Source organism: Bombus vancouverensis, chromosome 15 (assembly GCF_051014615.1).
Source record: "Bombus vancouverensis nearcticus chromosome 15, iyBomVanc1_principal, whole genome shotgun sequence".
In the NCBI taxonomy this organism is placed as follows: domain Eukaryota; kingdom Metazoa; phylum Arthropoda; class Insecta; order Hymenoptera; family Apidae; genus Bombus; species Bombus vancouverensis.
Genome location: NC_134925.1, coordinates 252,882 through 266,701, shown reverse-complemented (window position 1 = coordinate 266,701; position 13,820 = coordinate 252,882). Strand labels below are relative to the sequence as shown.

Sequence of the window (13,820 nt, the reverse complement as noted above, 5' to 3'; positions counted from 1 at the left end):
TCTTATTTCATCAGATTAATTAATAAGCCAATAAAAAAAAACAATCATTTTAATTTATTTTATTTAAACTTAATTTTTATAATAACTTTTTTATTTTTAATAAATAATTATAAAATAAATATAAAAATATTTAATTTTAATTATAATAAAAATAATAAAATATATAATATTAAAAAATTATATCTAAAACCAAATTATTGAATTCTTCTAATATTTATTATTTTTTTAATTATTATACTATTAATTATAACAAAAATTTGTTATATTAAAAATAAAAATTTACGAGCAAAAAAATGAAAAAAATAATTTCATCAATTTATAAAATTCATATATTAAATTTACCAATATCATTTATTAATTTACCAACCCCAATTAATATTAATTATTTATGAAATTTTGGATCAATACTTGGTATATTTTTAATAATTCAAATTATTTCAGGATTATTTTTATCAATACATTATTGTCCAAATATTAATATTGCATTTAATAGAATTTCAAATATCATAAAAGATATAAATTCAGGATGATTAATTCGATTAATTCATATAAATGGTGCATCATTTTACTTTTTTATTATATATTTACATATTGCACGAAATATATTTTACTATTCATTTAAATTATATCAAGTCTGAATAATCGGAGTTTCAATTTTATTTTTATCAATAGGAACAGCATTTCTTGGATATGTTTTACCTTGAGGTCAAATATCTTTTTGAGGAGCAATAGTTATTACAAATTTAATTTCAGCTATTCCATATATTGGACAATTTACAGTAGAATGAATTTGAGGAGGATTTTCAATTAATAATGATACATTAAATCGATTTTATTCATTTCATTTTATTTTACCATTTTTAATCTTAATAATAGTATTAATACATTTAATTATTCTTCATATTACAGAATCTTCAAATCCTACACATTCAAAAATAAATATTTATAAAATCAACTTTCACCCATATTTTTCAATTAAAGATTTAATTACAATAATTTTAACTTTTATCTTATTTATATTTATTAATTTACAAATACCTTATATATTAGGAGACCCAGATAATTTTAAAATAGCAAATCCAATAATTACACCAATTCACATTAAACCTGAATGATATTTTTTATTTGCATATTCTATTCTACGAACAATTCCTAATAAATTAGGTGGAGTAATTATACTTTTTATATCAATTTTTATTTTATATTTAATCCCATTAATTAACTCAAATAATTTAAAAAATAATAAATTTTATTTTATAAATAAAATTTTTTATTGATGATTTATTAATATTTTTATTATACTAACTTGATTAGGAAAACAAATAATTGAATATCCTTATACAAATTTAAATATATTATTTACATCATTATATTTTATATATTTAATTTTATCATTTTCAATAAATAATATTTGAGATAAATTACTAAAAAAAAATTAATTAGTTAATGAACTTGAATAAGTATATGATTTGAAATCATATTATAGAAATAAAATTTTCTATTAACTTTTAATAAATAATTAATTAATAAAATTAAAATTATATTAAATTAATAATAATTAATAAACAAAAATAATTTATTTAATTTAAATAAAATTTATTTATGATTATAATTTTAAAAAATTAAAAATTACTAATAAATACAAATAAATTATAAAACATAATCCACATAAAAAAAATTATTTAAATATATATTATATATATATTTAATTTTATTAATTACTAATAAATAATTTAATATAAATTAACTTAAATTTAAAAAATTTAATTTTTTTTTTTAAAATATAAAAATTATTAATAATTTATAAATAAACATAAAACAACACTTAAAATATAAAAATAATAAAAATTACAATAAAACTAATCAAATTTATTTAAATAAATAAATATAATAATCTTTTTATTTTAAAAACAAATCTATAAATAAATATTTCGATTTTAAATAAATAATATAAAAAATTAAAAATTTTATAAAATAAAAATTAAAATACAATTAAAACAATTAATTCTTTTATTAAATAAATATATATTAAATATATCAAAATTAATACCAATAATTCAATTCAACATATTATTATTAATTTATCATATCGAATTCGAGGTAAAACTCCACGAATTATAATTAATAAAATTAAATGAAATAAATAAACTGTAATAAACCTTAATGATCATCAATTTATACCAAAAAATATTATTGTTAATAATAACCTTATAAATATAATATTTATATATTCAGATAAAAAAATTAACACAAATAATCTTCTATAATATTCAACATTAAAACCAGAAACTAACTCAGATTACCCTTCAATTAAATCAAATGGAACTCGATTTAAATCAATTAATGATCTTATAATAAAAATAATATATAAAGGATATATAAAAAAAATATACATTATATTGAAATTTTAAAAATATAAAAAAAGAATAATTTTCAATTAAAATTATTAACAAAAAAAAATTAAAAATAATAAAATTTCAAATGAAATTATTTGAGAAACAGAACGTAATGAACCTAAAATTGAATAATTACATAAAGATACTCAACCAATAATCATAACAGGATAAACTATTAAACTCAAAATTAATATTAAAAAAATAATTCTATAATCAATAAAAAAAAGAATAAATTCAAGGATAAATTAATCATAATATTAATGATAAAAAAAATATAATTATTGGTCTATATAAATATAAATTATTAAAATTTAAAAAAAAAATTCTTTTGATAACAATTTTAAAGCATCTCTAAAAGGTTGAAATAAACCTTTAATTATTAATTTATTTGGACCTTTTCGTAATTGAATATAACCTAATATTTTACGCTCAAATAAAGTTAAAAAAGCCACTCTAATCAAAATTATAAATATTATTAATAAAAAATTAAAAAAAATTATTATATATTATAATTTTATTATAATTTATTTAAATTCTAAATTTAATGCACTAATTTGCTAATATAATCTAAATTATTAATTAAAGTTAATAATATAATTTAATTAAAAATTATAGTCCTTTCGTACAAATAATTTATTTATTTTTATAGATAGAAACCAATCTGACTCACGTCGATTTGAACTCAAATCATGTAAGATTTTAAAAGTCGAACAGACTTAATTATTAAACTTCTGCATTTAAAATTTATCTTAATTCAACATCGAGGTCGCAATCATCTTTATTAATATGATCTTTAAAAAGATATTACGCTGTTATCCCTAAGGTAATTTATTCTTTTAATTTATAATACAAGATCATTAATTATTCTTTAATTAAAGTTTATATTTAAAATAAAGTTTTATAAATTTACTAATCCTCCCAATTAAATATTTATAGTTAAAAAATTTAAAATCTAATATATATAAATATAAAATTCTATAGGGTCTTATCGTCCCATAAATATATTTTAGCATTTTTACTAAAAATTTAAATTAATTATATATATATGAGACAGTATATATCTCATTAATTCTTTCATTCTCGTTTTTAATTAAAAAACAATTGATTATGCTACCTTTGTACAGTCAATTATACTGCAGCCATTAAATAATTAAATCATTGGGCAGATAGACTTAAAATTAAAATCAATAAGCCATGTTTTTGATAAACAGGTGAATATATTTAATTTGCCTAATTCCTTATATATATATATTTCAAAATTTATTAAAAAATAAAAATTTTAAACATAAAATATTACTAATATAATCATTATACTTAATTTAAATAAATTATAAATTATTTTTTTTAATAAATATATATTATTCAATTTTATATAAATTTCTTAAATTTTTAAAATAAAATCATTAAATTATTAAGTATTTATTAATAAAAATTATTACTAAATCAATATAATTGTAATATAAATTTTTAAATAATAATAATAATTTAATTATATATTTAAATTTATAGATTATCCCATAAATTTTTTATATAAAAATAAAAAAAATTATAAAATAAATTTTTTATATTTTTTATATATAAATTAAATTCATTTCAAAAAAAACTAGATATAAAAAAATCGATTAACATTTAATTTCTAAATATATATTATAATTTTTTATTCAACAAAAACATAATTATATATTTAACTCTTTTTCTTTCGAGAATAATAAAATTATTAAATTATATTAATTAACCCTGATACAAAAGGTACAAAATTTATTTTACTTATTTAATTCTTTAAAATTTCATTCACATTACTAAATCTATAAATCATTATATTATTTCATAAATTATTACTTTAACAATTATTTATTATACAACTTTACAAAAATATAATTTAATAAATTTTAAACTAAACTATTAAATTTATTATTTATAAAAAAATTCAATTTAAATAATTTTCATTAAAAATGAAATATTATAAAAACTAATTTTATATCTAAAAACATTTTCCAATATTTTTACTATGTTACGACTTATTCCACAAATGAAATTGACCGGCAATTTGTACACTTTTCAAAACTATTTTCAAATTAATTAATTTATTAATTTTACTTTTGAATCCTCTTTCAAATTAATATTAAAATATAATTATTAAAAAATTAAATATATTATAACTCATAAATTCTTAAATATACTACATTTTGATTTGCATTAAAATTTTTTATTAAATTTTTATTAAAATTAATTTTATATAATAATATACAGCAATACATAAACTTCTACTTAAGTTTATCTTATCGTGGATTATCAAATTAAACTACAAGTTTCTCTAATAAGAATGAAAAGCCGCCATATAATTTAATTTTAATGATTCAACATTTAATAATAAATCCAATATTATTATTTTATATAATAGGGTATCTAATCCTAGTTTATTATTTTATCTTATTATATTTATAAATATAAAATTTAATTTAATTATAAATTAAATTTCACCTAAAATATATAAGTTTTATTAAATAATATTATTTTAAATATTTATATATATATAAATTAATAAAATTAATTTACAAATTTAGTTTAACCGCTATTGCTGGCACTAAATTAATCATTATTTACATTTTTTTCTAAATTTAACTTTCATTAATTATTTAAATTCAATTACTAAAATAAAATAAAGTTTTAATTTTAAATCATTATTTATTAATACAAAAATATAATTAATTAAAAAATCATTATAAAATTTATTTCATATTATTAATATTATTAATTCTTTTAAAATCAAAATTTAATATGCAAATTACATTAAATATAATTTTTTTATTAAATTATTTTTATTTTTAAAATATAAAATATTTACATATTTATTTATAATACACACATACACACACATAATATATATATATATAAATACATTTATTAAAATATTATTAATTTATATTAAATTATTTTTTTATTAAAATTTTAATTAATAATTAATTCTTTAAAATATTTTATACACACATATACACTCATATATATATATTTATTTAAATATAATTAATTTATATTAAATTATTTTTTTTATTAAAATTTTAATTAATAATTAATCTTTCTATTGTAAATAAAATATTTTTATTTAAACTAAAATTTTTTAATAAAATTTATATTAATATATATATATATATTTATATTCATATTTATATATTTTTTATCCTATTTTTATCTATTTTTTATTCTAATTTAAAACTTATTAACAATATTATTATATATATTTTATTTATAAAAAATTTAATTTTAATTAAAATTTTATTCTCTCCGTTTATTACGCCCCAAGGCTTACTGTAGGCCGTGTTCCTAACCGTCGCAAACAGATCGTCTTACATGACCGTCGAGATATACACAAAGTAGCGATAAACGCATAGTTGTCGTCAAGCAGCGAGTTCCAGAAACATCTATTCGCCTTCGGTGCGTTATTTTATCCGCATAAAGAAAGAAGCTGGTATACGTGATCATAGGCGCGAACGGTGGCGTGATCCGAGCGTAGTGGGGGTCGTATCTCAGAGAAGACAAAGGACAAAATGGAAGGGCAGTCAGTGGCAAATGAGGATTCAAACGGGATGCATCGAAAGGTTCAGACGAATAAAATCAAAGTCGCTTAGTTTAACGAGTACATCGAGAAATATCATAAAATCGGGTCAAATTACTGTAACAAACTAATTGTATCATCGTTAAATCATTTGTGACGTATTCATTATAACTTTAAGTATCGTTAAATATACACGTTTATATTAACCGTGTTAATTCAAAGTTAAAATCATTTGAACTATCTCTGTTATTCTAAACGAAACAGGGGAACGACTAATTCGCGGCGTCGATTATCATAATCGTAGCAAAAATTTACGTCTTCCGCTCACACGTTTCCCTCGCGATCGCGTCTCTACGCGAACGGTCGTAACATTTGGTCCTTCGAGCCGGATCACGAGCATTGGACGATCAAGTGAACAGAGATACAGCAGTAAATCATACAGTGCCACATGATCACATCATCATCAGCATCGCAGCAACCGTTAGCGGCGAACCTCGCGCCAACAACTAGAGGGTCAACTTCCGCAAGGAAATGTCTTGCACGTCAAATCAGACACACACGGTGACGAGCAACGTTTCAATTCGCGACAACAAGGTATGTTCGTTCATTGTATTTTCTTTACAATCCGCTATAACATTTTTTTCATCTTTACTTTTACACTGCGATTTAAGGCAAGAAAAATGATTGAAAGTTTCTTTTGTTCTTGTTTCAAATCATTTTTCCTTCTTAAAAAGGATTTTAAGAAAGATGAAAAATATATTTTTCTCAAAGTATGATAGCGTTTGTGATAGATCATGTATGATCTTGTCCTTTCTTTGCAATGCTATATCTAGTGTCCTTAAATGTTTCATATCTTTTCATTTACTTATACTCTCATCTTATTCTTCTGGTCTGAAAGTATAACTGTTACAGCTTTTAATGGTGTTTTCTTTTTATCTCTTGAATATGAGGTGGAATGGTGTAATAGGTACTGAAGTACAGTAGGTGATATTTAACCAATAATGTTAGTTAATTTTAATAACATTAGATTGTCAATCTAAAATTAATAATTATTTATTATTTTTCTAACATTAGCATTAGATGTCTGAAATAAAGAATTGATCTTTTAAATCAATTATAGTAATTTAAATTTACCTCTAATGAATTCCACAAATAATACCTATTAATTGATTAATAATTTTTATTATATGTTTAATATCTTTATTTATTATAATAATTTTAATAAATTCATTTTTATTATATATCAAAAAAAAATATTTATAATACAAATAATAATAAAAATAAATTTAATAAAAAATGAAAATGATTATGATAAACAATCTATTTGAAATATTTAATCCTTCAATTAATAACTATATCCAATTAAACTGAATTTTTATATTTTTACCTATTATTTTATTTCCAAATTCATACTGATTAATTCCTTCACGAATTTTAATAATTTTTAAAATATTAATTGAATATTTATTTAATGAATTTAAAATAATTACAACCAATAAATATTCAATAAACATTATCTTATTCTTAAGAATTATAATTTTCATTATAATATTAAATTTATTTAGATTAATCCCTTATATTTTTACATCAACAAGACATTTAATTTTTAATTTATCAATAGCTTTACCTTTATGATTAAGATTTTTAATTTATTCAATTATTAATTTTCCTTTAAAAACTTTAAGACATTTAGTTCCATTAAATTCTCCAAAATTTTTAATAAACTTTATAGTAATTATTGAACTTATTAGACTTTTTATTCGACCTTGAACACTATCAATTCGTCTTTCAGCAAATTTAATTTCAGGACATCTTATTTTAATTTTATTAAGAAATTTTATAATAAACTTTATAATTTTATTACCAATAACTTTAATAATTCAAAACATATTATTAATTTTAGAAATTTCAATAGCTTTTATTCAAGCTTATGTATTCTCAATTCTATTAACATTATATTTTTTTGAATCAAATTAATGAAAAAAAATTTTCCTTTTCATATAGTTACTATTAGACCATGACCAATTATTGTTTCTTTAAATACTATAAATTTATTACTAAGACCAATTTTATGAATTTACTTAAATAATTTATTAATTATAATTTTTAATTTATTAATTTTGATTTTATCAACAATAATATGATTTCGAGATATCATTCGAGAAAGAACATTTCAAGGAATACATTCTTTTTATATTTTATCAATAATAAAATTTAGAATAATTATATTTATTATTTCTGAATTATTTTTTTTTATTTCATTTTTTTGAACATTTTTTCACAATTCAATTTCTCCTTCAATTGAAATTAATTTTATATGACCACCAAAAATAATTAAATTTTTTAATCCATTTGAAATCCCTTTATTAAACTCAATTATTTTAATTATATCAGGATTTTCAGTTACATTAAGACATTATAATATATTAAATAATAAATTTAAATCAAGAATCAAAATATTATCATCAACAATTTTTTTAGGATTTTATTTTAACTTCATACAAATTTTTGAATATTATAATTCATTTTTTTGTATTAATGATAGAATTTTTGGATCTATTTTCTTTTTATCAACTGGTTTTCATGGTATTCATGTTCTTATTGGAACACTATTTTTATTATATTCTTTAATACGAATATTAAAAAATCATTTTTCAACAATTCATCACATTAATTTTGAATTTGCTATTTGATACTGACATTTTGTTGATGTAATCTGATTATTTATTTATATATTTTATTATATTATTATAAATTAAATCAACTTTAAATATATAGTATAATAAATTACAATTAATTTCCAATTAAAAAATTTAATATTAAATTAATATATTTAATTTATATAATTTATTATTTATTAATTTTTATAATTTTAATAATTATTTATTTATTAAATAAATTTTTATCAATACATAAAAAATTTAATATAGAAAAAAATCTACCTTATGAATGTGGATTTAATCCTATTACAAAAATAAATATTCCATTTTCATTACCATTTTATTTAATTTCATTAACATTTTTAATTTTTGATGTAGAAATCAATTTATTAATCCCATTGATCTCATATATCAAAACATTAAATTTTTTTTATTTATTTATTTTAATAATATTTTTATTTTTAATATTAATTTTTTCACTAATTATAGAATGATCAAGTAATTAATTTAAGTTGAGTTAAGTTTTAAATTGAATATTTTAAATTACTTTAATTAAAATTTTTGACAATATAAGGATTTAAAAATAAATCAATCTTTAAGCCGAAATTAAAAGTAAATTTTACTTCTTATATTAATTTAAATTTATAAAATAAAATAAATTTTAAATTGAAGCCAAACTAGAGGCATTTTATTGTTAATAAAATAATTGAATTTAAAAATTCCAATTTATAAATATATATATATATATATATATATAAATTAAAAAATTTATTAAAAACACTTAAAACTTAAAATTTTAATTCAATTTATATAGTTTAAATAAAACATTATACTTTCAATATAAAATCATTAATCAATAAAAATTAATTATAAATAGAAATAATTTAATAAAGCTTCTAACTTTAATTTTGATTTAATATATCATTATTTCTTAAAAATAATTAAAATAATAATAATAATAAATTTATAATTATATATATATATTATTATATTATTTAAAAATTTAAAAAAATTTCCCTAATATTTTCAATATTATGCTCTAATATAAGCTATTTAAATTCTTTAATAACTTCTATTTTTTTTATTATTATATTTATTTATATATATATATATAAATATTAAATTAAAACTATAAAAATTAATAAATATAAATACAATAATAATAATAAAGAAATTTTAATTATAAAATTTACTTCCATAAAATCACAAATATATCTTATAATTTTTCCTGTAAATTTTTCTAATAAACCTTTCTCAAAATAAAATTCATAATAAATTATTTTATTTATTAATTTATTAATAAATAACTTATAAAAAAACTCTATCATAAAAAATCTTTTAAAAAAAATTTTTCTTTTTTTTTTAAAATTAATATTCATTATTAATACTGAAAATATTAATCCTAATAAAATCATTTTAAATACAAAATATTTATAAATATAAATTAAATTAATATTTAAATAATAAAAAAAAATATTAAAAATAAATTTTCTTAAAATCAATATTATAATTAAAATTATTGACAAAATTCTAATTATAATACAATCTTCTCTTAAATATATTAAATTTATTATATAATTATTATTTATTATTATAATTATTGAACGAAAAGAATAAGATACAGTAAAAATAGTCCCAAAAATTAAATTCATTATTCTAAAAATTCTTTTAATATTCAAAAAATAATACTCAACAATTAAATCTTTAGAATAAAATCCTACTAAAAATGGAAAACCACATAACATTAATAATGAAAATATTAAAAATATTCCTTTTAAAGGATATACAAAAAATATACCAGAATAAAAACGAAAATTTTGAATACCATTTATATAATGAATTATTCTTCCTACACATATAAATATTATAGACTTAAAAAATGCATGAATAAACAAATGTAAAAATGTTAAATCTGTTATTCCTAATGAATAAATTCTCATTATAAAACCTAATTGTCTTAATGTTGACAAAGCAATAATTTTTTTAAAATCTATTTCAAAATTTGCTATAATTCCTGAAATTAATATTGTTATTCTTGAAATTATTAAAATAAATCTCTTATATTTTAAATCAATTATCATCTCATAATTAATTAATAAATAAATACCAGCAGTAACTAAAGTAGATGAATGAACCAATGAAGAAACAGGAGTAGGAGCTATTATTGCAGCAGGTAATCAAATTATAAATATTAATTGAGCTCTTTTTGTAAAAACTATTAAAAAAAATATAATTAAAATTAAAAAATTTATTTTATATAATATTAAATTTCATCTACCAAAAATTACTATAAAAGAAATAATTATTAATAATCTACAATCCCCTAAACGATTTAAAATTACTGTAATTATTCCAGAATTTAATGCTAAAAATTTTTGATAATAAATAATTAAACAATAAGAAATTAATCCTAATCCATCTCAACCTAATAACAAAGTTAATATATTAGGTCTTAAAATTAAAAAAATTATTGAAATCAAAAATATAAATATTAAATAATAAAAACAATTAATTATATATTTATTATTCAAATTTATATATCTAACACTATATAATAAAATAAAAGAACTAATTAATATTACTAAAAATACAAATATTAATAATTTAAACCTAATTATAAAAATTAAATTTATTTTTATAGAATTAATATTAAAAATTAATCATTCCAAAATAAATAATTTATTAATAAATAAAGTATAAAAACTAAAAAATATAAAAATAAAACTTATAGCTATTAAAACAATTCCAGAAATAATTATTTTCATTAAATTTAAAATATAAATTTATATATCATTGAAATCACAATTCAATATTTTACATTAAACTATTTAAATAAAAAAGTAATTTAAAAATAAAAATATTTAAAGGCAAAAAATGTAATATTAAACTTAAATAATTTATCAAATAACTTCTCATTAAATTTATTTTAAAATAAAAAATTTTTCCGTATTGTATAAATCTAAATAAATAAATCGAATAAATAAACCTTAATAAACAATAAAAAATTAAAAATATCAATAAATACTTACATCAACCAACTAATCTTATTAATAAAAAAATTTCACTTAGTATATTTAAAGATAATGGAGCTCCAGAATTATAAATACATATTAAAAATCATATTATTGTTATTGAAGGTATTAAATTTATTATTCCTTTATTAATAAAAATAATTCGTGTTCTAGTTTGTCTATAAATTATATTAACCAAATAAAATAAACCAGATGAAACTAATCCATGAGAAATTATTATAATTAATCCACCCAAAATTCTAATTTTTTTCCTAATAATAAACCTAAAGATATAATTCCTATATGAATAACTGAAGATAAAGCAATAATTAATTTTATATCAAACTGAAATAAACATATTAATCTTAAAATAATTATTCCTAATAAATTAATTATCAATAAATGAAACTTTATTAATTTAAATATAATTTTAAAAATTAATAAAAAACGTAATATTCCATATCTCCCTAATTTTAATATTACTGAAGCTAAAATTATTGATCTAAAAAATGAAGCCTCAACATGAGCTTTAATTAACCAACCATGAAATAAATATATAGGAATTTTTACTAAAAATGATATCAATAAATATAAAAAACCAAATTTATCAAATTTTAATAATAAAATTTCTAATATTAAAAAATTAATTCTATCTCTAAAATTTATTAATTTAAAAATTAAATATAATATTGGTAAAGAAAAAACTAATGTATAAAATATTAAATAAAATGCAGATAAAACTCGATCTTCTGAATAACCTCACTCTATAATTATATAAAAAATTAATAATAATCTAGACTCATATATAAAATAAAATGTTAATAAATCTATACATATAAAATTTATCAGCATAAAAAATATCAAAATTAAATTTAAAAATAAACAATTTTTTTTTAATTCTTTTAAATTAAAAAAAATTACACCAAATACTCAAAATATTATTAAAATTAAATAATTAGAATAATAATTATTTCCTAAACCTCCAACCAAATTAATTCACTTTAATCAATTCATATTTATTAAAAAATTTAATCTCAATAAAAATATAAAATTTCTTAATATATAAAAATTTACAAATTTAAACAAAATAATAATAATAACCACAATTGTAACTTCATTCATTATAAAATTAAATTTAAAACATTAATTTTTTGATGACCAAATTCATAATTCAAACTTACTAACAATGATAAACCCAATACTCCTTCACAAACAGAATAAATTAAATAGATTAAATAAATTCACCTATTAAAATCAATTAAAATTATATAAAATAAAATAATTGAAATTAAATATTCCAACCCAATTAAAAAAGTTAAAAAATAAATATTATTATTTAATAAAATAATTAAAATTAAAAAAATAAAATTTAAAACAACAAATTCTAAAATAAATTTAATATTAATTAACTTAATAAATTAAATTTTTAAAATTAATACTAAATTTCAAAAAATTTTATAAAAATATCTATAATTCCCAAAATTATTGTTTTAATCTAAACTATTTTTTGATAATTTTAAAATTAGTTATATAGTTTAATAAAAACATTAATTTTGTAAATTAAAAATTTAAAAATATTAATATAACTATAAAATAATTTTTAAAATTTATTTATAATTAATGAAAACTTTTATAATCATTTTTTTTTATTATTTATAAATATAAGAATTAATTTAATTTTAATCTTAAATTATCTTTACATAAATACATTCATATCACCAATAAAACAAATATTATATTTAATTTTTTATATTATTTTTATAACAATAAATATTATAACTTATAAACAAATAATTTCATTAAACTTATATATTTTATTAATTATTTTCATTAGAGGAATTTTAATTTTATTTTCTTATTTCATCAGATTAATTAATAAGCCAATAAAAAAAACAATCATTTTAATTTATTTTATTTAAACTTAATTTTTATAATAACTTTTTTATTTTTAATAAATAATTATAAAATAAATATAAAAATATTTAATTTTAATTATAATAAAAATAATAAAATGTATAATATTAAAAAATTATATCTAAAACCAAATTATTGAATTCTTCTAATATTTATTATTTTTTTAATTATTATACTATTAATTATAACAAAAATTTGTTATATTAAAAATAAAAATTTACGAGCAAAAAAATGAAAAAAATAATTTCATCAATTTATAAAATTCATATATTAAATTTACCAATAT

At 15.6% G+C, this 13,820-nt stretch overlaps 1 pseudogene; it reads right to left on the bottom strand.

Annotated features, from left to right (window-relative positions):
- Positions 1 to 9,727: 9,727 nt before the first annotated feature.
- Positions 9,728 to 11,374, bottom strand: LOC143303684 (NADH-ubiquinone oxidoreductase chain 5 pseudogene; annotated as a pseudogene).
- Between the last annotated feature and the right edge of the window lie 2,446 nt (positions 11,375 to 13,820).